General features: G+C 37.2%; 1 protein-coding gene across 1 annotated transcript in view; it reads left to right on the top strand.

The window, feature by feature from the left end:
• ZBTB20 (zinc finger and BTB domain containing 20) overlaps positions 1 to 24,326 on the top strand; it is a 793,456-nt gene that overhangs the window by 428,284 nt on the left and 340,846 nt on the right. Inside the window, exon 6 of the mRNA XM_060150581.1 lies at positions 18,691 to 18,738. The gene's annotated coding sequence lies outside the window, so the exon portion shown is untranslated. The remainder of the gene's footprint in view (positions 1 to 18,690; positions 18,739 to 24,326) is intronic.

Consider the following 24,326-nt stretch of genomic DNA (forward strand, 5'->3'; position numbering starts at 1 on the left):
GAGCAAATGTAGAAAGATATAAATTAACTTTCCTTTTAGGGGGAAGCAAGGATGGAGAACAAGGAGACTGGCTGGGCAGGAGCAGAATTTTTGTTTATGAATTTAGGGGAGATGAATTTATAATGGTTGAACTTACACAGTCACATTGGCCCTTATCTCTAGAGTATTTCAAAATCACTTTTAGAGCTTAAAAATATGGGTGCCTGGGGCTTCCCTGGTGGCGCAGTGGTTGAGAGTCCGCCTGCCGATGCAGGGGACGCGGGTTCGTGCCCCGGTCTGGGAGGATCCCACATGCTGTGGAGCAGCTGGGCCCGTGAGCCATGGCCGCTGAGCCTGCGCGTCCGGAGCCTGTGCTCCGCAACGGGAGAGGCCACAACAGTGAGAAGCTCGCGAACCGGAAAAAAAAATATATATATATATATGGGTGCCTGGGTATCACTTCTGGAAAATCTGATTCCATAGGTCTTGGAAGGGCTGTAGCATTTGGTTTTTTTCATAGGGAGCTTCTTCCAGAGCACACCTTCTCCCTAAAGCTGTGATTATTTACTAGAGTTAATAGTCTTGCTGGACTCCTAGGTAGTGCTGTCTCCAGTCACCACGCTAGTGTGGGCTCTCATGCTAGCTCTTCTTGTTTCAGAATGTTTATTCCCTTACTTGCACAGAAGTTGACGTTTGTAGCTTTCTCTGTCTTTAGTTTATGTTATGGGCATAAGTTGTGGTTTTATTTTCTCTCCTTGTTAATCTACATTACTTTTGGAAGATGTTTGGAGGGTTCAAATTTAGTTGGCTGCCATTATCCAGTGGGAACCCAGAAGCCTACAAATTGATTTCAAGAGTAACCCCCTGTCTTTGTAAGTGGTTGCTACACTATCGTATATCATGGACCTAAATTTATAATCCCACAGACCCTACAAACAAACTTGTGGTGCTTCACTTTAGCTATTTGAAATTGCCATATTGAGATCAGAAACTCAAGTTTCAGAAAAGTCTGTGTTTTGAATTCTAATGAATCCTCTAAGTTTGGCTGTCAGATATTATTGTTATTGTTTTTATTATTTTATTTAAAGGAATAGAGACTCAGTTTCCTCAAGTGCTGAGGATATGTTTTTGAGATACACATGGCACAATAAAGAAACTCTAAGGAGAGGTTCTGGTGAGATCATTCCAGATCCAGGGCTGCTCCAGGAACATTTGTGGCAGGAGTTCGTGGAACTTTGCTATAGTAGACTAAATATCATGGCTTGGCATTTCTCTGCATTTCTGCCTAATTTTCCTTTAGTATTAATAGAATGTATATCCTTTTCCTGCTTTTTATAACTTGGAACCACCTGTGAGCTGTCACGGCTCCTCCATTTTCTTCCTACTTTATGGTCCTTTGCACAATCACCTATTGCTGGATATGGGTGTGCAGGTGAATAAAAGCTGTGGAAGGGGTAGTATCTCTTACAAGGAGCTGTCAGTATGAGAAGTACAGGGATTATTACATCAAATACCACAGAGGGAATTAGACTGTATTGAACTAAGCTCCTCCTTTTTTGACCAAGCCTGTGATGATATTTTCTGAATGGTTGATTCTGTATGTTTCATTTATTCTCTATAGCATCAGCATCTATTAAACAATGTAGCACTGGTGAAATAAATGAAAGAGTTTGGAAATCCTAAAGGGTGTGTTATGCTGTGGTCCTAAATAATATAACTTAATGATATTAATTGCTGTTACAGAGCCTGAATTGAAAGAAAAATTTAGGACTTTAGGATAAATAGTTACAGCAGCTCTGTTCTAATTTTAAGATTAACTTACGGGCCATTGGAATTCTTTCTAAGGAGAAGCCTAAGACAAAAATCATAGGGCTATTAAAGATTTTGATTTAAGAAGTAAAGGCTCTATTTTAACTACATAGTCTCAAACACTAAAAATTTTAGAAAGCAGCATACACTCTCTCTAAAAATAGGAGAGAGAAGACTACTAGGGACAAAATGCCTATAGAAAATAACTTTTTAGGACTTTAGGGAAGGAAGGTGGGTGTAGATTAATATTTTAAGTAATATTTTGCTGTAAAATTAATTATGGAAAAGTTCAAAATAAACAAAAATTACTTAAAATACCTCTGCCCAGAAACAATGAATTTTAGTGTCTTCATATATATTTTCCAGTCTTTCCATTATGTGTATACACATCTATCATTTCTTAAACAATATTTAACTTAGCAATACTTACTTATACAATAGATCAACCTTTACATATTATTGGTTAGTATGCCTTTTCATTTATTAATATACCAAAAACATTTCTTCATGTTACTAAGTAGTATTCAAAATATTTTTAATAGCTGCATAGTATTCCAATATATGGATGTACTATCATTTATTTAATCAACACTCTATTGTCAGACAAGGTTTCCAGTTTTTCAAAGTTGTGAGTAAACCATGGTAAGCACTCGCTTCTAAATCTTTGTGCAGATCTTAGATTATTTCCTTTAGATAAATTCCTAGATGTGAAATTTCTGGATCAAATAGCATTTATATCTTTTAAAGTTTTTCATGCATATCGCTAAGACAGTCTCCTGAGAGTTGTACCAATTCCATTCTGTCTGTGGTAACATCTTAAAGTTTCCTTCCAAAAGAAACTTGATTTAAAGCTGTACCATTGCTCTTCTCTGAGTCCTATCTGGTCCACCAGTTATAGCAGACTCAATTTAACTCTTCCCTTAAGGTTATACCTAAACCTTTTTTAGATCATTTATGCTATAAATGAGACAGCTTAAAGAATATAATTTGGCAGTGGGATTGGAATGTGTTCCTTATCTTATGACTGCTCTGTTCAAGTGTTCTGCTTACCCTGGACAAAAAACAGACAAAAAAAAAGAAAGGAAAAAAAAAAAACCTCTTTATTTGGACTGATTGAGCACTCTAGGCACTGAACTGAACATGCAGGAGACATGAGTCCCGCCCACTGAACTGAACATGCAGGAGACATGAGTCCCGCCCACTGAACTGAACATGCAGGAGACATGAGTCCTGCCCTCTGAGACCATACAACTCCATATACCATTATTCATAAGGCATTATATGAATTGTGGGCTTCTAGGACAATGCCCTATTGTTAAAGTTCTTGAAACATATGGTACAGGCAGACTACAGAATGCTTGTGATCCACCCTTGCAGGTGGATTGTGTGACTAAGTCTTAATATTTGTGGAGTCTGAGAGAAGGAAAAGTGCAGCTATCTGTTTCAACTCTAGAATAATAGTGAAAACTCAAGGGACTCCTGCAGTGGGAAATAGGCATAAGTGGTAGACTAGAACTAGGTGATGGGTCGAGGAGAGAAAAACATCTACTTATTCTCATTTCTCCTACTGTGTCCCTTCCTACTTCCAAGGGAGTCTGTGCCACTGATAGGAGGCCAGGTTCCTCTATGTGATAGCTTGGGGTTTCTGAGGCTTTCGAAACTGCTTAGGGAAAGGGTGTGGTGTGGATAGAAAGACTATTTTCTTGTGAGGACAATGGGGCAATATTTGTAATTGGGTCTTTCATTAGTAATCAAAAAGGCTGTGGTAGACCTGGGCCCTCCTGTAGCGCTGGAGTTCTGGAGTGCAGTTTGTCACTAGGCAAAGTGGTTTGATGGGGCATGGGCATTGCTTGACTGAGAATTAAAGAAGTGAGAGTCTCTACCCCACTGTTTGGACCAAAAAGGCTTTCCCACAGTTACTTGGTTCGCTAAAAATGGCCTGAGTTAGAGGGACAGTTGTAACAGTGATATAAAAGTTCCAAAGAATCCTTCTGAATAGATATGCACACATTTAGAAAATGCATAATAAATGACATATAGTGAAAATGTAAACAAGCCATTTAATAACATTTTAATGCTTGATTCTGATCTCTTAATTAAAATGTGCATACAAGAAAACAATAGTGGAACATCTGTGTGTGTTATTGGGATGGCAGGATTTATGCTGCACCCTGGGCTTTTTTGTTCACGTCTCAGTGTGCATGAACATGGGAGAGTTTCCTCTGTGAGGCACAGTTACCCGTTTGAGCCCCACGGAGTCTGTGTTCCCACCCATCTTCTCTTGGCTGTGGTTGTCTCCCCTTTCCTTTCCTCTTACATTAAGAACTGTATGGCTTGTTATCTGCTTAAATTAAACTACTCCCATCATTTGATCTGAAAGCCACTCTTCACTCCACCCTATAACCTGAAACCCTGACCTAACCCTGACTCAGCCCTGTTATCTCAGCAGACGTACACAGCATTACCTAATGTTTCTGGCCTCGGTGCATAATCTCAAAGAGCCTTGGGGAAAGCATGGCCCTTTGTATCTGTGACCTTGCAGCAGTTATTACTCAGCTGGACACTATGGGGTTTAGATGTTAAAGACAGAAATTCTACTCACTCCTGCTGGTGAATTTTTTTTATTATAATTCATTTGGGGGATGTATCTCTGAGCTTCATTTTGCCCAATTGTTAAATGAGAGTACTAGCCATCAGGAAAGTCGAGGGTTATTAAGTACTTTAAGATCTTCCAGTGAAAATGTTACTCCTTGAAATACTTTTATTTCTATCATTACTTGGAACATACTTGATCACCAAAAAGTTTATCTTTGATTAAATGAACATAAAAAGTACCTCAGAAGAATTCTGTATCAGATCTACAATAGAAACTTGCAGCCAAAAGGCCTTCTTAAACATATAATAATTAATATTTAATGCCCCTCTTTTGAGGAGGACATTGCACTGGGACTATCTCTAATCCTCACAATGTTCCTGCAAAATAGGTGGTTTTATTCTTCATTCCACAGGTGATGAAACTGAGATTTAGGGCTGTTTAAGTGATGTGCCTATATTTATATTGCTAATAAGTGGAAGAACTGGGATTCATACTCAAGTCAGTCTCTCTCTAAAGGTTATAATCTTTCCACAACATCAGACTCCATTGTACGACAGCTGCCATTTCCTGTACACCACATCGAGATGCTGTTCTGAAAGAGTTAAGTGAAATGTACCCTGTTTGTGACAAATGTCTGAAACTTGTTTTTATAACTTGGATGTAATTCACAAATAAAGAGTAATTATCAATATGTCACAGATGAAGAGCTGCATATATGGATCAGTGTAATTTCTGTTCCTTGGCTTACGGATGCAGTATGCCCCAGGGAGTTTCACAAATCCACATGGCATCTCCTAGTACTGGGTTCTGTGTGAACTGAACAAAGTGTAAAACTCCTATGTGTTGGGATAGCTCAGGACTGGTTACTAGCTGAGGAAATTTGTGTAAAATTACCTTACCATATGTAGACATAGTTTCTTTTCTGAATTTGTTCTAGACACTTCGGTGGGGATGAAATACCAATTATTGGTGCTAGCTTTGTATTTTTTGATGAGTGTTTGCTTTGGAAGTGTTGCCCCAGGAAAGGAGGAAGAGGGGGTGTGGTTCTTTCTTCCTTTTGCTATCTTCCCTTTCCTTGCTCGTGCCTCTATTAACCATTTGATTCAATTGTATCAGTTTGCTGTGATCCTTTGATGAAAATGACATAAAATGTTCACAGACTAGAAGTTATTAAGACTCTGAATCACATAAGACTACTCATGGGGTAATTTTTTCGGACGCAATTTTGCATATTTCAGCTTTCTAGTAGTGGGTATGTGCTACATACTAGGGATATGTAAATTATACCTGTTCCACCCTTCTTTACTTTTCTTAGTCTGAGAGAATTTCTGCTTTAGACTTGTTATATATCCTGAAACAGACCAGTTATTAGATTTGTATGATGGTTAGGCTGTGGGCAGGAGGGGAGGTTCATAGGACATTGAGGTGTATATTAAGGAAAGCATTATGATCTAGTGGAAAAGACATGGGCCTCGGAGTATCACAGTAGCTCAGCTCTTTTGCTGACAAGCTGTGTCACTTTGGGTGAGTTATTTAACCCACCAAGCCTCAGATTTTTTTATCTGTAAGATGGACATGAATAATAATACCTACGTTTTGAAGATATTGTGCAGATTAAATGAAATAGCACATTTAAACAGTTGGAACAGTGCCTGACCCTCAGTGAATGTTGGTTGCTTAGATTTCATGCAGCAAGGAAAAGGTAAACTAGAAAAGAGTGGAAATCAGAAGATGATACTGTGTTTGAGAAAAATGTTTTCATCACTTCAATTCAGCGTAGCACAAGAGTGTCTAGAAGGCAGAGACTCGGGTTCTATTTCCAGCTCTGCCACTAAAAAGCTGTAAAATCTTTGCTCTTAGCCTCTCAGTGTCTCAGTTTCCTCGTCTTTAAAATGGATAAATCAGAATGAATGCTCTCTATTTAGTTTTATAGTTTTGCCTTCTGAAGATTTTTCTCCTTCCCAGAGTACTCTATGGCTGTCACTCAGTGGTGTGTAAGCCTCAAAGGCCAACAGCCAAGTATTTAGACAGGCCTATTGTTGAGCTATTCTTCTCCCTGTGCAACTATGTTTACATGTACATTTATTTTCTTTGTATATTTGTCATGTGTCTGAGTATTTATGCACCTGCATGCTTGTTGAAGTAAGCACACTAGCATACATTCATACATTTTTGTGGATATGCGTGTTTATATATAACCTATATATATACAGTATGTGTGTATATATATAAATATATGTCTGTGTGTATGAGAAACAGATGCACTGTAGGCAGATAAAGCAGATAAATATAGATCCAAATAGAAGCAAAGCATATAAATATAGACGTTATATAGAGTGAAAGCAAGCAGATCAGCACCATTTCATTATTGCTGGAAGTCTTTGTAATAAAAGAGGTGAAAATCAGTAACTGACATTGAAATTATTGATTGAATGACACTGTCAGATCAGAAGCCACGGTGTAAGGTAAGAAAATAACCTTTCTTACAGCTTTGAGGAGCAATTAGCAGGAAGATTTGTTACTTTTAATTATTTGATTTATGAAAGTTTTTAGATGCTATGTAGTGTGGTGTTTTTAAAAGTACAGATATATCACCTTTCCTAAAAATACTACCAGACAACAAAAAAATAATACATAATAAAAGAACACCTGTTCCAATCCTGAGAAAGGACTTGACAAAGGTCCTCTTTATAGGCTGTGATTGGCAGCTCTTTCCTGTTTCTGGGTATGGACAGATGAGTTAATTTCATTCTATGTCATTTTTCACCAGCCCCCTGAAGTCTTCAAGGAAACCAACCTAAAGGAGATATTTTAAGCATAAGGCCAAAGTCAGCATTGTTAAGTTATTTTCGTGGGGATGCTTGTGACTGTGCTTAGTGAGTATGTTGTGTGAGTAAAACTGGGCTTCCATCTGTTACTTTCATGTCACTGTTTTCACCAGTCAAAATAACTGGTTGTGAGTTTTTGCTTTATTTTGTTTTGTTTTCATGGGGAGGGTATTCTGAGTTATTTTTAGCAGGTTCGAGTTAACTGGGTAATTTTTTTTTAATGTTGCAAGTTATATCTTGATCTTATGTTTAAATACTATATGAAAATAAGGAGTGCCTCCTCTTTCCCCGACATCTCACCTATTTCCCTCAACAGATCATGTGTCTTCTTCAGTGTCATTATAAGAACATCCAGAGAAGCTAAATTTTGAAGAAAGTCCTTGAAATTGTGCAAATGCAAATCCCGCTTTTGCCTCAAACCACAAAAGTGTCAGAGTCCTTGTCATCGCTTTTCCTGTTGATCAGTTTACTACTGCTTTTCCTTATAAGGATGGGAAATGGGGGCCCAGAAGGTGGTCTAGTTCTCTTCTCTTTTGTGCTTCTTCTAAGCCAGAAGCTAGTGTTTCTTCTTGCTCTGAAACAAATTCGGACTTGAGGGAGAAAAGGAGGGAAGGACAGGGCAAGAAGGGCTCATTAAAAGTTGAGGAATAAATTAGTGCTGCCTGAGAACTGTTAATTCTTCCTTTCACATCTGTCTGGCTGCTATTTCTTTAAGTTCTTCACCAAACTATGATTTTAAAAATATATTAAGAAAAGTGTCCCAAAGGTCTTGAGAATAGTACATCTAACACACACACACACACACACACACACACACACACACACACACTAATACAGTTGTGAAAGATTCCTTCCCGAAACCTGTATTGTATGAAAAATGGAGTATATGCTCCATTTTATTATTTTGAAAGAATGCTTCATTGCAATGTGTAAAGTTGGTAAACTCTATAGTACTTCAAAATGTAGACTTTTCAAAGCTGCTGTTATTTACTTAATGAGTTCTAATGTTATCTTCCACAAGTGTTTATTCATGAGCGTTATAAAATGTCTACATAAAAAGATTCAGTATAGAAAAGTAAACTTTTGAAAAACAATCATTTGTCAAATTAACATTGTAAAACCTCTTTATCTTTACACACACACACACATTTTTTTAAATTAATTTTTATTGGAGTATAGTTGCTTTACAATGTTGTGTTAGTTTCTGCTGTACAGCAAAGTGAATCAGTTATATGTACACATATATTCCCTCTTTTTTAGATTTCCTTCCCATTTAAGTCACAACAGAGCACTGAGTAGAGTTTCCTGTGCTATGCAGCAGGTTCTCATTAGTTATCTGTTGTTTTTTTTAACATCTTTATTGGAGTATAACTGCTTTACAATAGTGTGTTAGTTTTTGCTTTATAACAAAGTGAATCAGCTATACATATACATATATCCCCATATCCCCTCCCTCTTGCATCTCCCTCCCACCCTCCCTATCCCACCCCTCTAGGTGGTCACAAAGCACCAAGCTCACACATTTCTTTTCTTTTCTTGTTCTTTGTTTCTTTCCTTTTCTCATGGCCTAACATGTTCACTGTTTAGATTTTGTCAAGTACTTTACGGTAATTACCAGAAATGTTGGCAAGGAGAAAAAAATTGTATACACACACACACACACACAATGTAGACTTACAGCATTATGACTTATTTAGCTTAAGAAATATTTTAGGATTAAAATTTTGAGGAAAGTTATGTACACACACACACACACATGCACACACACATGCCTCTCCTTTTCTTATTCTTTGTTTCTTTCCTTTTCTCCTGGCTTAACATATTCATTGTTTAGATTTTGTCAAGCACTTTATAGCAATTACCAGAAACTTTAGCAAAGAGAAAAAAAATTGTGTGTACACACACATACACACATATACATACACAGATATATTCAATTGTTAATACACTAATCATCAGATTTTGTATGCATTATATTTTTTACCTTTATCCAGTATAAATCTTTAAAGGAATTTTTAAAAACACTTAAATATCTGGTCTGATTTAAAGGTTCCTGTGAAATTGTGTGTTTCTTTACCTATGACAAGGAACGTTTTCCAACTATGCACTTGGAAAACAGGGATTTATCATAGCCAAGACCAAAGCAAAAATCTGTTTGTCCTTAGGAGTCATTTATCCTTCCCACCCCCTACTTGAGGATTTTGGTGGTTCTCATCATTGGTTTAGAGAAATTTTTTTTTTGGTTAGATGGCTTCATATTCTGCTCCTGGCTTTGTGGTACATTACATTACGTGTGGGCCTGGGAGTCAAACATGTCCTTATCCTCCCCGGCACAACTTTTTAATTAGCTCTGTGTCCTTAAGCAAGTTAGCTAACAGCTCTGTAACTAGGTTGCTAATCTATGAAACTTAGGCCAATCTTACTTCACAGGGGATTTATATTAAATGGGATAATATCAATGAAGAATATAGCACATAATATGTACTCAATAAATGCTAGTTTCCTTCTGGCCTGTTAATTTTAATTTATGTCTGGGACTTCCTCCTCCTATCCCTTCTCAACACTGTGGCACAGCATCATACTGTAGACGTTATAACCAATACTAGAGACATAGGAGCAAGGAGTTTTTAAAATTATTGATTATCTTATAGCTACCCTGGGAATGGGCTTATGAGGAAAGAGACCTAAGGAAAGCACCAGGAATTTCTGCCTCCTGTAATTGTAATGTTTTCTAGTTAACAAATGGGAGACTTCACCAAGCTACTGCCAAAATCCTATTCACATCAGTAAAGTGGAATGAAATATCTATCCAAGTGATGTACATTAAGCCTTTTAAAATAATAGAACATCTGTTTATTGCCCATTCATGTACCAGTTTCACGTCCTTCATTCCACAGTGGATGTTGCTTACTTTAACTCACTGTAGATTAGGCTCCTTGATTAGCACCTACTCCTTTTTAGGGAGAGGCATGCGGTCAGAATCCAGATGTCATTGAAATGGCTGAATAGTTGCTGTATATGTTCTTTGTTAAGGAATAAGGAGGGAAAAAAAAAAAAAAAAACTCCCACTCTAAGATATCTAGAGCTGCATTTCAGCCTGGAGCTGATCATTTTAGCTGAATTGTAAACCCCATAAGAGTTAAGCTTTATAAGGGAAACAATGACACAACCTAAATGATTCTGGCAGCAATGTCACTGTTACACAGAGACTTTTCTCAGGTCCAAGTTCTCTTTGAACCCCCTCAGACTCCACTTTCTGTGTAACTACAAATTTAGTATGCAGCTTTCTGTCTTTTTTTGGCATTGAGAGTTTGGCCAGTATCATTAAACCACGTTAAGCCACTAGGATTTCTCTGGATCTCCTCCTGCTTTGCCGCAATCAGTCTCAAAATAGTTGTGACTGTGGAATGGAGAGAAAGAAAAGGAAGCAAAAAGGTGACCTGGTGTAGTTGAAAAATGAGTGGTCGGGTCTGGAGATTGTGAGCCTTTGCTCTCTATCTTAGATGAGATTTCTTGTAACACTAGGCCCCAGTCTCCTCTCCAGCAGTGCAGAGGTCCAGACAGCTGTATCACAGGCAGAGCCTCTAGCTATAGTTTACCCTCAGGTTGTCAGTATCTTGTTGCAGTTTTAAAAAACTTACCAAAGTGTATACCAAAGATTATTGTATGGTACTAAATTCAAACTTTTTCTTCCTTTATGATTTCTGAGGATCTCAAAACACATGAACAGAAAAGAAATGATTTTTATGAGGAAGAGTAATAAATACAAGTTGGAGAAACAGATGAAAAGTGATAAAAGGGAAGAATTTGAAGTTAGATACGGGGATAAATGCATGAGAATCAGAGTAGAAAAGGCAATCCAAAGATCTAAAGAATAAGAGGAGGAAGAAAAAGAGGAGGAAGAGGAGATTCAGATTAAAGATGGAAAATAAGTCTAAGATAACTTTGAGGTGAACATTTTACATTATGTAAGCAGTCCAAATCTTAATAAAAAATCTTTTGAAATCTCTCTTTATAGCATTTAAAATAAGATTCACTCTATGCAGCTTTGACTTATTCTATGCTGTGGAGAAATGAACTGTGAGCTTTAGTCCCAGATCTGTCTCAGAATATATACCCCTGAGAAAATTACCTTCTGAGCTTCAGGATCTTCGCATATAAAATGAGGGGGCCAGGCACATTCTTATCCACTTCTAAGAATCCATGAAATGAAGCAGCACATGGTATGATCTTGTTGACCTACTGCCAGGATGCTTATTGAAGGAAGTTGCTGAATTAGATTAGATTATACTAATGATCAAAGTTAAAAAGAAAAAAAAAAGTTTGGAAGTTTTTACTGATATGTGCATGCTTAGTCCCGGATGAGTTAACAAGATGGTAGCCCCACTTTATAGAAAGTACTATGGCTACCATTGCCAAACACACTTTTAGTTAAATCTTCAACTGGAATTTTTGAGAGATTATACTTTCAATTCTTTCTCTTAAGGTCTTATTCTCCAATTAACTGAAAGATGGCACTTCTGACTTTCTAATCCAGAAATTTAAAACTCCTGTTTAACCAAGAAAATGGAAATCAGTACATTCTTGGTTGCCCTTCTATTAATTTAAATTTGCATAACCTAATCCAAACTCAACCTGCCTTGCCCTTCAGCAAAATGCTGTATTCTCTCCCATTACTAAATGGCTATATTCTTCTCAGTATTTTTTAAAACATGAATTATGTTGCTATCCCATGACTTTTCCTTTAGAATGTGTCCATGGAAATTAAAATGGACTTTTCTGTGCCCAAGTCTGAAATGAAAAATAGTCCAAAGGGATGGTGGAAATGAACACAAAACTTTGCTGATATTACCAGTATTATAATTTTGTTAAGCTTTTTTTCTAATAAATGGAACTAAAGTAAACTGATCCCCAAATAACTGTTTGACACTTTATCTACATCATCATTTTGTGTCTACAGCCAAAGCACAGCCTAAGATTTCCTGTAAGTCATTGGAATATATTTTCTGAGGCTTTTCTAGTATACTTTTCCTACAGAGATGTTTCTCCCATAATCATTTTACTGTTTCAACAAATATTGCTGAGCACAGAGAATGTGCCAAGCACTGTGCTAGGTGCTAGGTATAAACTGTGTGCACATGGCCATCCCTCATTAAAGCATCCTTGAAAAATGGATGGAGTAGGCATCTGTTTATTATTTTCTAAGCTAAAATGGATGAAAAGAGAAGATCGCTGGATGATCAGAAATGAAACACCAAACTGTTGTTCTTTCCTTTAGATGAGCTCCTGTGATTTTTTTTCTAGTCACCGTTTACAAACGCAGATTCAAGAAGGGTATAAGCTCCCTGCCTTGCTCTCTAGCTGGCTGCTAATAAAGAGAACTTCTCTTTCTCTTTCTCACTTTAGTGATTGTCCTCAGCCATAGGAGGGCACTCAGGTACAGGACGGTCCTGTGCCTAGCAAGAGGATCAACTTCACCCTTACTTTCTGGCCTCAGCCTTGGTAACTCATTGTATGGCATGGGAAGCACCAGGCAGCCTCAGAGGACTGGAGATGTCTGTAGTCATCCAGATCAAAAGTTAAATTTTAAGTGCTCTCCGTAAGCACAATATAAGAAATTATTTAAATTTCCTTTACAAGCATGTTCATCAGTTTAGAATCTTTTCTCATTGCCTATTTCTCTGTCATTGTCCTATATTGGGCTGTTCTGTTTAGCAAAATAATGTGTGGCATATCTTCTTCCAAAGTAAAGTAGTGATCTATTCAAAGATTTCTAAACGCGTTCTTCATGCATTTTTAAAGAAGATGGGTAAAATTGAATATATTTCTCTTTGCCCTGATGATATCCCTGTGTGTCTTTCAAATAATATTTGCTACTAGGTAAACTAGTTGGACCATATCATTGGCTATCACAGATACAGATTCCCAAAGGCATCAAGAGAATGACAAATAGGTGCATGTGGAGAAGTCTGACAGTTTAGTGGAATTGCTTTCAAGTAATTTGACACATTAGCACTTTCAGACACTCACCTGCCAGTAATCCTCATTAGAAATAAGATTGGAATATTGGGGTCACTAGCTCAAATCTGTTTTTCTGAGACCTGAACAATAACGGAAAGTCAGAGCTACAGGGAATAAGAATGAAACTATTCCAGGCATTAGAATTGTTTATCTAAATGAGCTCTTTCTCTCTCCCCTCTGTTCGGTCCTCCTCTTTTCTCTCCCTGTTTTTCTCTTTCTCTTTTTTCCTCCCTCCCCTCCTGCTCCTTTCTTTTTAGTGTTCTGAATTCATTAGATGGCATAGTGTAAATCAATAGTAAACGCTAACCGCCTACTCTGTACTCAGTTACGCAACATCACATAACCGGTACACAGAGACAAAAAGGGAAAAAGCACACACAGCCTTTACATTCAAAAGCTCTTGCATAATTTTACTTTTCCACAGCCAAAAAGAAAAAAAAGGAAATAACAGATGGGGAAAACTTACACTTTTTTTTCCCTTTTCTCAGACTGTTGAGAAGGGAGTTAGCTAACATTCACGACCATTTCTAGTTGCCCTGGGCTGCAGCAAAACATCCCATAATTGTCAGTGTCTTAACTGGCTTTAAAACAAGATTTTGTGACCCTCCATGATGTGGTAAATTTTCCAGGTAATATAAGACTAAAATTATTCTGAGGTGTTTAATGCTTTTTTACTTATTTTGTGAAAAATCAACAACATTTAAAATATGAAGTGAATTTTAAAATAGAAAGGATAAGGAAGACAGCTGTGTGTGTGTGTATGTGTGTGTTTTCATTTGAAATGTATCCTGATGTAATATTTATGTAAAAAGCTGGTTATATAAACCCTGTCTTTCTCTTGCTTTTTACTTTGGGAGCTGTATAAAGCACTACTGTTTTTTTCTCATGACAAAGTACATTCAAACCCCAAAGTCTTAAGGAAAGAGAAAACATCTAGATTCTACAGCAGAGACACTTAATTCAAACTCCCTATAGGATTCACCCTTTGAACAACAGTTTCATTTATGAACCTGTAGTCTCTGGAATTCTCATTTAAAACTTTCTCTCACACTATTCCCTGGAACACCTTTGGATTTATTGTACTGCCTTTAAGTCTCAAACATATTATAAAAGTATTCTTTTTCCTCTTTCTCTTTTTGTAGCTCTTCGCTTCTTTCCCACACCCACTACTTTTTCATTGGAGTAACTCCCTTCCCAGATGGGAACACAGTGAGATTTGTCTAAGGTTTATCAGTCTTCCTTCCCTGCTATGATATTTTGTTTCACTTAACTGACTGATGTCCTCTGGGGACCGGGCATTTTTCTGATGAGGGAGGTTGGAGGGCTTTGGGGGTTTGTCTGTTCTTCCCTTTTGGTTTCTGCCTATCAAATGGTTTTAAAATGGATACAAAATGCTAGAGAGCACAGCATTAGGCATTGTGAGGTTTCTGCTAGAGGAAAGCGAGATCACGTGTGTGAGAGGTAGTGTGGTGGTAGGTCTGAGTGTTCTTAATACAATAAGGAAAGGTAAAAGTAGGAGGGAGAGAGGATGGATCTGAGTAGGAACTACTGAGGTTCATCTCTGTGTGTTTGGGATCAGTATCATTCCTTCATCTCTGTGTGTTTGGGATCAGTATCATTCCTTTAGGTCACACTTTACTTCTGGATGGTAAGGCCATAAGAAATTGGTTCATTTAATTTTACTAAAGGTAGGAGGTGAGTTTTTCCTTACTTTTTATAAAAGATTCAGGCTATTTCCTAGTTTGTTTAACTTTCTCTTATGTGTTAGCTATTGAATTTGGGATTCCTTTTGTATGGAAAAATCTGGTGCATAAAGATAAAAATCAAAGCCAGGAGAGTTTTGTCTGGTTTTTCAGGTTTCATTGCCTGAATATGGCTCTGTGTTGTAACAACGGAATGATCAAGATCACTAGGGTTGTCATATCTCTGTATGTATGATGACATGGGGACATCTTTTGTTGTCTTAATATGAATAATGACTAAGCTAGCATACATTATTAAAGTATTTTGTAAATGTGTCTCCTTTCAGCTTTTTTCTTTCCTTGAAAGAATCTATAGCTCAGATAGATATGTTTGCGGAATATAATGAAAATTGGTCACAATATTCTAGTCTTTAAGCAGGATATTCGCACATATATTCATACATATATTTTTTCTGTCCCTCTTCATATTTTTTTAACTTTTTTATTGGCATATAAGTTGATTTACAATGTTGTGTTAGTTTCAGGTGTACAGCAAAGTGATTCAGTTATACATATATGTATCTATTCTTTTTAATATTCTTTTCCCTTATAGGTCATTAAAAAATATTGAGTATAGTTCCCTGTGCTATACAGAAGGTCCTTGTTGGTTATCTATTTTATATATAGTAGTGTGTATATGTTAATTCCAAACTCCTAATGTATCCTTCCCCCCTTTTCCCCTTTGGTAACCATAAGTTTGATTTCTCCTTTTTTTTTCCTAATACATTTATTTATTTTTGGCTGCATCAGGTCTTCATTGCTGTGGGCGAGATTTCTCTAGTTGCGGCAAGCGGGGGCTACTCTTTGTTGCGGTGCGTGGGCTTCTCATTGCGGTGGCTTCTCTTGTTGCGGCACACGGGCTCTAGGTGCACGGGCTTCAGTAGTTGTGGCACACGAGCTTCAGTAGTTGTGGCGCACAGGGTCAGTAGTTGTGGCTCACAGGCTCTAGAGCACAGGCTCAGTAGTTGTGGCGCACGGGCTTAGTTACTCCGTGGCATGTGGGACCTTCCCGGACCAGGGCTCGAACCCGTGTCCCCTGCATTGGCAGGTGGATTCTTAAACGCTGTGCTACTAGGGAAGCCCCACAAGTTTGTTTTCTATGTCTGTGGGTCTATTTCTATTTTGTATATAAACTCATCTGTATCACTTTTTTTTTTTTAGATTCTACATGTGAGCGATGTTGTATATTTGTCTTTCTCAGTCTGGCTTACTTTACTTGGTAAAATAATCTCTAGGTCCATCCGTGTTGCTGCAAAAGGCATTATTTCATTCTTTTTATGGCTGAGTAATATTCCATGGTATAAGGGGTGGGATAGGGAGGGTGGGAGGGAGGGAGACGCAAGCGGGAAGAGAAAAAAATATATATATATACCATATCTTCTTTATCCATTCATCTGTCAAGGGACGTTTATGTTGCTTCCATGTCTTGGCTATTGTAAATAGTGCTGCATTGAACATTGGGGTGCATGTATCTTTTTGAATTATGGTTTTCTCAGTTATAGCTGAGTGTGGGTTCCAATAGGCAGTTTTGTATGTGTGTACCTGATTATCAAAATGAATTCTGCACCATGTAAAATGTTTCTTTATAATGTAATTGTAACATGATTAATCATCTGTAGCCAAGCACTTAATTTTGGTGGGTAGTTCTGTATACAGAGAATCATTTAGAATACCCCGCTTTTCAAATGGGTTTGCTTGGATTTAAAAGAAAACTTAGACCTCTATAGAGGAGCATTTTCTTGATTGTCCAAAATAGTTGGAGCCATCTGGTTATCAAAGAAGTAGAGGAAAACATCTTTGAGTAAAACATCTTTGGCCTTTTTTTCCTGCCTCAGTTTATCAGAATATCTTCCAATTCCATCTCGGTGAGTTTTTTTGCACTCTCTGAACCATACTCAGGTTCAGAATTGACCTTTCAATGCCCAATGAATGCCAGCCGATTCTATTCAGCCCCCTTTTTTGGTTGTAACCACGTCACAGAGAACATATAGCCTACTTCTAGTTTTTCTTCTGCAATATGGGATCCAGGCTGAGGAAGGGCTGGCAGGCCTAAACTTTCTATTCCCAGGGTGTTCAAGAATCTAGGAGAAGATTTAAACATTTTCTAATTTTTCAGAAGTACTTCACAACTCTTTTAACCTGGCTTCTCATTTCTAGTGGCACAATAGATATTTTTAAATGTTGCAAGAACCTCAGTCACTGACTTACCTTTTCAAGAAGAATCACTCTAGTTGTGCCTGGCACATCGTATCTGCTTCATGAATATGTTTTGGGGAGCTGCGGTGGCTGTTCCCTGTTAGTACTTATGCAGGTAAGCAGTAAGCAATGTGAGTAATAAAGGGGTAAGGTGAAACCAGATGCAGCACTCCAAGCTTCAGCAAGGGGCGACCACCCCATTTTATAAGAAAACCCTTATTATCCTGTCTCTGTCTTTATAAAAATAACAAATTGCAGAAGGATATTTTATATCTTTCCTAGAGGTCCTTTGTAATGGTCAGTGCTGCACAGACCATTGGATCATTTAAAAAACATAATTTTGAGCAAGGTACTTTAGTAATCCTGGTTAAGTTTCATATGAAAATGTGTTAGGGATATAACGATTCTGTGTCTCAAATATACTCCTCTTACACTCTGCCACAGGGTCCTTTAAATCTTGGCTTTTCTCATTTTCTCTAGGCAATTATTTTTTAGACTTCTTTTATTTATACAAGTCCTAGGATGATGACAACAGACAAATTTTATATAGAATTCTTCTTTTATATATTGTTTCATTACTTTTAGCTACAGTAATTCCTGATCTTGCTAAATCGATTTTGGCTTAAGTTATTATGCTGGCTATTTTCAAGGCCTCATTCTGGTGTTGATATTGGGGGTGGGAGGTGATCTCTGGTAAAACCACCTATGGCGTCTCCATTATATCAGCAGTGAAAAGACATGCGTGTGGAATTATTGGTAGACTGCTGCTTGTTAGGGAAGCAGTCTTTAAAATGCAGATTATATAATATTTGGGGATTTTGTTGCTCCACAGTAGAAGCTTTTTAAATGTTAATTTGGGGTTTGTTTTGTTGTTCTGTGACTTAGCATAAAAGGTTTTGGTTTTGAAAGGTTTCAGTTCACTCATTCCAGTTGTCTTACAGGACTTGGAATATAACACTATACATTTATTTATACTCATGAAAGAGGATAAGGCCAGTAACTCACAACTGATGAAACCAGGGGTAAATAATCCATAGCTTGTTCTACCACTATTGCCACAATATTTATATCCAGAACACAAGTAACAAACAACCCCAAACAAGGAGAAACCAGTTTGTTTTTATTTACAAAATGTTTAATCAAAAGTACAGTAAAGTTCAAATGGAGCTGCAAATCCTGGTGGTTCACAATGGTTTGATTTATTTTTTTAAACAGACCACAGATAATTAACCATAAAACATAACTTTCTCAACACAAGTTACAGTGAATTACAGAAATAGGCAGCAAGTCATTCACAACTGGTTGCAACTGGTTAGAGCCTTAAAGTTAAGCACACAGGCAGCTACAAAAGCACTTTCTCAGGGCACAGTTGTATTTTCATTCCCAAAGGGGAGCATCCTTTACTTTTTATATAGTATCAGTGTGTCAGTGGCCTGAGTGAAAAGTAAATGGGGTTATTTTCTATGATTGTCATAGATTTATTAAATACCTAGCAGCAACAGTGCTCTTTTCATTTCAGAATGTTTCACCATCACTAACTGGATTTTCCTCGTGACGTTGCCGTCTGGTAAGCAACTTTCATCATCTCTAAATGGCGGTCCAAAATACTGAGGTACAAAGAAGCCAAGTATATTTCTCCTAACCTCAGAAAGACTTAAACTTAAGCTGTGGTGAGTCCACCACCTCAAGTATTAAATCTGAACAGAACGTATTTTGACATTGGGGAAGGGTACCTATTTCATATCCTATTTGTTCACTTGAAATACCATCATTTAGAATGATATGAAACATGATCTTGAGAACCTGTTGTCACAGAGTTCAACAAATGGTTTGCAGTGATTTTGCTACACTGGGGTGGAAGTATTCAGAGAACACCTGAGTGGACAGAGAAGGTGATTTGGTGAAGTTGGGCACTGATGTTTCCATGTGGAACACTGGATGTTTTGGCATTATGCAAACAAAACCCTCCAAACATATTCTGTGATGCTTTGAACTACATGTTATTATTCAATGATATGCTACACATTTGACGTGCATTTACTTCATGTGGATCAGCCTTAAAATCAGACATGAACTGCTCTTGTGTGTATGCACAAACGAAGGGGACGTGGACAACCCTCATCACTACCACCAACATTACCAGTTAAGTAAGAGGACCAACACCAGGGCTTCAAGCTAGCCTAGGTTTGAAACTTTGAGGTCTATGTGTCTTTTAGCGAGAATTGGTAAAGTTTCAAAATTCAAAGTTTCTAGAATTCTTGAGAGTTCAGTGGCTGGGAGGAGAGTGCAGGTCAGGACTGAGGGTATATTGGTAGAACATCATCAAGTCAGACAGAGCTTGAAAGAGTTGAGTTTGCTAGAGATTGGCCTACATAGAAATGCACTGGCAGATATACCAGAGAGGGGAGGAGTAAAGGGGTGACTTACCTGGCATCTGAATGTATTCTCCCTTGCTCTAGCCAGGCCTATTTAGTCATGAGCATCATATTCATCCACACTTTTAGCATCTACACTCTTGACTTCACTTTATATGAATTTGCATAAAATGAGGAAAGTAATCTCTTGGGGTAATACAGATAGCTTTCTAGCAGAGACTTTCCATATCTACACATAATCCACAGTTGTCTACTGTATTTTTGTTTCTAATTCTGTTGTACATCTATCTGTCTTTCTGAATGTACCCATCTTGCCAGTGAAGGGCACAAGCCTTTAGATTGTAACTCCCTACTCCCACTCCCAAGCTTTACTCGTTATACTGCCCCAAAAGAAAGAGTGAGAATGTTAAGAACTCAAGGGACAGCTCATTTGGTAACTTTTATTTGTCATTCCCTGCATTCATTGCGAAATGATCTCATCACAAAATGGCCTGAATTTCACACTCTTTCTGGCTTGCAAAGAAGCCAGTTCCTCCCCTATTTCTATCCAACACACAGAAAGCTCTTTATGTTTCTACGATCAGATAAAATCTGTATTGACATTTCTTTTCCTGTGGGTGTATTTCACTTCTAGGTATGAAGATTTAAACTATCAGGGCAATGCTGTATGTTTGTAGTTTCTCTGTTTTAGTAAATAAAAAGCTCCTTGGGAAAGGAGAGCACATCTTATCCACTAATGAATAAATATTTATTTTCATTTAAAAATGATACATGCTTATTAAAAATAATTTGGAAAAACACACTGGAGTAAAATGAAGAAAAATTAAAGTAATTATTTCTGTAATTTAAATCCAACCATTAATAACCATTTGATATATTTCTTTATGCTCATTTTCCCCTGAGGATATATTTTTTAAAACATGCTGTAATCATACTTTCCATATAATTTTATGTCCTGCTTTCAAAATTTAACCTCAGAATTCTACATGTAATTACATAGTCCTTATAAACATCATTTTAAATAAATATATACTATTTCTGAAGAGGAATAGCTTACTTAACCTAAATGTCCAACAAGAATATTTTTTTTAACTTTTTGTTTCCATAATCTTACATATAAAAAGTAAATGAATCAGTCAATAATGAGTAAACGAATGAAAGTTCAAATCAGTATAAATTTTTAAAATTTTTATTATGAAAAATTTAAAATACATGAATGTAGACAGATCACTACAATGAACCCCCATGTACCCATAACCCAGCTTGCACAGTGATTAACTCATGGTCTATTGTTTTCCCGTGCTACCACCATGTTATTTTGAAGCAAACCCCAGTCATTATAGCATTTTAGTCCATCAATATTTCAGGCCCATCAGAACTTTTTACATTTTAATGTTAAAAACATTCAGATGAATAGTTCTAATCATTGTGTAGAGGAGTAGTTTTCTTCTGAGTGTGCTGTCATCACATTTTCTAAAATGTAACAATTGATCATAAAATCTCATCAGTGTGTTTCATAACATTCTTAGGCACATCTGTAAGCCAAAGGATAATTTGGTTGACTAGAGAGACATTTTACAGATTTGGCTAGGTTTCTTGGATGAATTTTTTTTTTTTTGGGTATTTTTTTTTACTTGACTCAAATTTAGGATGATAATTTGCATGCCAGATCGATGCAGCATTAATTATACTCATTATTGGATATATGTTGTGTTATATACAATTCCATATTTGAGGTGAAAGGAAAACATAGGCCTTTAACTACTCAGAAGTCCAGCATGGCTGCAGCCAACCCATCCTAGATAAATATGGTGAAAATACTTAAACCAAATGTAACACTGGATTTAAATGTTTATAGTTTTTTAAGATTTATTGGCAGAAACGGAAGGTTTCCTCCTAAGGAGGTACTTAGGAAGTCTGTAAAGGGAGGAATTATCCATTAATTTTTCAGAAAAGCACTATGTTTGGGGAAGTGGGCGTGGAGGGAGATGGTGCCTTGCAGAACAAAGGGCACTCACTGCCTGTGTGCCTGTGTGTGTTACTCCAGTTTATCCTGAGAATATTTAAAGAACCTTCTGTGGGTCAGTTTCCCATGGCTAGACCACCTCCTTTATACCCAGAGCCACAAGGAGGAATGCTTCATGCAAGTAGGTTGTCTGCAGAAGACCAGTAGTGAAGGTTTTATCCTTCCTGGCTGTCTTTGACCTGCAGGTCAGTGACTGTTCCAACAGGTGTGTTCCACTCATCAGAGATTCAGGATGTGAGTAACTGCGTAACGTCCTGCATCAGTATAAACTGGATTTATGTGTTACTCACGTCTATTTAATCTTAAGAGCACATTTTCCATTGGCCTCGAAAGTGAGTAGCTAAGAATACTGATGTGCCTAACCCTTGGGGAAGGAAAAAAAAAAAAGAGCTTCCCCACTGCACTAAATCTCTAGAAAAATATGAGGGTTTACAGTATGGACACATACAAAATATTTTCAAACAAAGTTGGTGGAGGAAAGCACATGGGAAAGAAAGAAAGAAAAGAAATAACATAAGCAATAAACTATCCCAAGCAAACAGAAAGCATCAGTAAAAATTGCCAGACTGGATGGTGTAAACAGTACAAACTATTTTTTTCTTTCCATCTCATTTCTTTTTCCCCTCAGTCTTCTGATCATTTCTGTTTCTCTTTATCCTGGCCTGGCATTACCATCGTTAAAATGTCCTCAAAAGGTCAGGGATGTATCTGACAGCTTGGCGTTGAAGCAGGCGTTCCAAGAAAAGATAGGTAGGAGCTAGCTACTGTACTATTTTAAAGCTCCAAGGATATTTTACTGTAACCCATAATACCCATATTTTAAAACAGTTAACCTTTTCATCATTATTTTAAGATTGATGCTGACAACACGACAACTGAAATAAAGGTGTAAGTCTTCACTTTTTCCTGCATCCTCTTCTTACATGTGGTGTTGGATTACGTAGCTCATGTCATATAAACCTAGAATATAAAGTAACTTTTATAGAGAAGAGTAAGTTTACCAATAGTTCTTTCTAACTAAAGTATTATTCATTATGCCCAAGTGAACCTTAAATGTCTCATCACGACAACAGCTATTATTATTATTACTACTACTACTGTGATTAATGATAGTGTTCACTTCTTGGTGTATGTGTGTGGCATTTTCTTATGCTTGGCCTTTGGGTCTGGTGTTTGTTCCATTGTTACGTTTGCTATAAAACAGCACTTCTTGGAATAAAGTAGTATTCCATATCCTCTACCTCCTTCTCTCTAGTTTAGTTCATAATCGTGGTTGGATGATTCTGCTTAGATAGGGCAGGAAATCCTTTGAAAATCCCCCATCAAGCCAGGACTTTCATTTTAGACTTAAATACAGACAGTTACAAAAGAAAAAAAAAACGTTTTGTTCATGTCATCAGACCTATGTTTCAAGAAGTTGGCATATTTTCTGGATAAACTTTATTAGACACGTAACACCATGCACAATTAACATAAGGATGGGAATTACGGCATTCTTTTACTGAGATAACTTTGACGATTCTGCTTTACCTGGAGTGGTGAGAGAAGGATGAAAACTCCACTCAAGGCAAAGATATTCAAGGAGATGATTTTGTAGCCAGCTCAGTCCTTTCACATTGGAAATGCTGAGAAGTCTCCGTTTTTTCACCCTTCACTAGCGATTACGCAAAGCCTGTGATATAAAGAACTTCCTTTGGAGATGGTCTGTATTTGGGGGGACTGATGCATTAGCAAACTGTGCTGGGCTCCATAGAAAATTGGTTTTATTTGTTCTATCCTACTCTATAAAATATTCTTAAGGTGCCGTTGATGTATACTTTTTTATCAAAAGCAATTTGCTTTCTAAGTTTCTGATGACCATTCTGTGAATCAACCTAATGTATTTGTGGTGTGGGGATCTGTAACCTCTGAATGCTGAGTTTAAAGACCTTTATAATTACTTATTTAAAGACATTTTGGCCCTTAACTCTTTCTCTCTCTTTGTCCACAAACAAGTTGATTGGCTAATCATATCTGTATTTTTATTTTTGTTGCTGCACGCATTGCACATAAAACAGGAAAGAGGAAAGGCTATTTGTAAAAGGTAATTACAATGACAAAATTGTACTTTCTTTAACTGTTCTCATTTTCTAATGTTTGATTACATCAAGACCTGCACTCTACGAATTGTGTTTCAGCTTTGTTAGGAAAATGACAAAGGAGAAAGGTAAATCCAGTTCTATAAAGTGATGTCAAGCACAACTTTGGCACAGCTACAAATATCAGTAGTTCATTCAAACTCTATTCCTCCACTCTGGTAGGACTTTGATTTCCAGCCATCCTTTGATAAGGATCCAGAGCAAGGAAGAAACAGACTACTTTTGAGACTTGGAGGTCTAATCTTCTATGAGGACATGATAGGTCTAGTAGATTCTTAGGAGCCTGAGTTATTTCTGGGATGGCTTATCCAGCCCTTTGTAGAATCAGAACTCACACCATTTTCTTCAGATTAAATAAAAAAACCATATGTTAAGTGAATCTTTAAGATTCTTTCCAGATCACCCTTTCAACAAACTTTTGTTAATGCTCGCTATGTGACAGGTACATGTGAACCCATTTCTTTTTTTTTTTCTTTACCTTCTTACTCCTTATACTCTATTTATTTATTTTTCACGTAAGCAAGGAGAAAGCTCCTTATAGTTTGTAAGGGCCCTGTGCATATTTGTATCTAGCCAAAGATTCAGTCCTTTCCAGGAACTCGGGTTGTCAACCGGT

Source organism: Lagenorhynchus albirostris, chromosome 5 (assembly GCF_949774975.1).
Source record: "Lagenorhynchus albirostris chromosome 5, mLagAlb1.1, whole genome shotgun sequence".
Taxonomy (NCBI): domain Eukaryota; kingdom Metazoa; phylum Chordata; class Mammalia; order Artiodactyla; family Delphinidae; genus Lagenorhynchus; species Lagenorhynchus albirostris.